This window comes from Frankliniella occidentalis, unplaced genomic scaffold (genome assembly GCF_000697945.3).
Source record: "Frankliniella occidentalis isolate FOCC.00 unplaced genomic scaffold, Focc_3.1 Scaffold36, whole genome shotgun sequence".
Taxonomy (NCBI): domain Eukaryota; kingdom Metazoa; phylum Arthropoda; class Insecta; order Thysanoptera; family Thripidae; genus Frankliniella; species Frankliniella occidentalis.
In genome coordinates this window covers 1,914,844-1,916,608 of record NW_026267166.1, presented here as the reverse complement: position 1 = coordinate 1,916,608, position 1,765 = coordinate 1,914,844, and positions in this window count along the sequence as shown.

Here is a 1,765-nt window from a genome sequence, read left to right as displayed (position 1 = left end):
GGGGGCCGGCAGCAGGGCAGGGCGGGCAACCCGCGACCATCCCTCGCGAAAGGACGTCGGTTGTCCGCGATCCTTCGCGGAGGTAGTCGCGAACCGCGACCGACCTACTGCGACGACGTTGCGCCTCTCGCGGTTCGCGACTTCCCCCGAAAGGACCGCGAACCACCGACGTCCTTTCGCGAGCGATGGTCGCGGGTTGCCCGCACTGCTGCACCAAGGCTGCACCGGCCCCCTCTCGTCGTCATTCGGACCTCAAGGCAACGTTCCGCGGACACAGGAAGAAGAATAGCGGGCAGAACATAAAGGTAACTGATTGGCCGAGCGCCTACCCCACTACCGGCGTGACGTAGAGGCGGGAAGCTCTCGACCAATCGGTTACAATTATGTTCTACCCGCTGTTCTTCTTCCTAGCGAGCTTCTTCCTTAGTTAGTCGAAATACACTACAGTGGCCACTCGCATAGCCGCGCCTCTGCGCTAAGCTCTACTAGCCTGACTCCACTGCTCACCGCCATACACTGCTGGCGTGGATTCTGATTGTTCTCTGATTACTGTTCAACAGCTTTGAAGCTAAACAATAACACATACAGCACTGTGGCCGCGGCGCGACTCCTTGTCCCGGTAAAGCTGAGAAGAAGAACTCGAGGAACAAGAAAACAGTAGTACCATGTTACAGCATAGTGACGCACACAATTTTCAACAATTTCAGTCGTCTGCTCTTTCAGAAAGTTTCGAGAACGGAGCTTTTTACTGGAAGCGTGCCATTGCACGCCAGCCGGCACACCTGGCGCTATCTGACTCGCCGTAGAAGGCTTTTAGAATAGTATTTCTCTTAAGAGGATACACTCTATGTCAAGCCTTCAGCTGTTTTCGGAAATTCAACGCTGTGAATGTTCTGCATGTTGTTCCCGTATACCGGGTGATTCAGAGAAGACGCAGGTGCGCGAGGTGCGCGCGCGTTTGCCTACCCTCGACTCGACGGGTGCACGGGTACCCTCCTCACCTCTCCCCAGACGTCGACCCGTGCGCCCGCCGAGTCGAGGATAGGCAAACCCGCCCGCACCTGCGTCTTCTCTGAATCACCCGGTACAAGGAAAATGCATTTAAAAATAAAATAAAAATGCATTTAAAAATAAAATATTATATAGTAATAATTATAAATAATGATAAATGAAACGCTCGTGGCGATGATGACTGTCAATCAGAAAACAATCGCATCATACACAATCGAGGGAGTGAAGGGCCAATGGCCGATATGAAATGGTGGCGAATGCGAAAAGGAACGAGGTGCTCGACTCTCGCCATCGTCAAGGTCGCACACTAGTGTGCTGCTGTGCAGCTGTACTGCACAGTTTGGTCTGCATCGTTTCGGTCGTTGGCGTGTTGATAAGTAGCTCAAGGGCGTGTCACGGTCACGCCAGCCCGCATTGGCTCTAATTAATAGGTCCGGAGAAAAAGCCGATTTTTTTTTAAAAAAATTGAAGAGTAGAAAATTTACCTACGCACCTATTTTCAATCGTTCAAACGCAGGTTTTTCGGTGGGCTAGCTAATCGGCCATTGCAGTGTCTCTTCAGTTTTACTAGAGTACCTACAGCCAAAATCAAGACGCTGTAGCACCAAAAGGTCCAGAGTTAGAGCCGATTTACGTAAATATTTGACGTACCTGTGGCCTGTGGCCACAAAATTGTGGCCACAAACCCGGCGGCCAGAGTCAGCTTAATCCGACCCGACTATAGAACACCAATATTCGGGTAATATGAAATCCA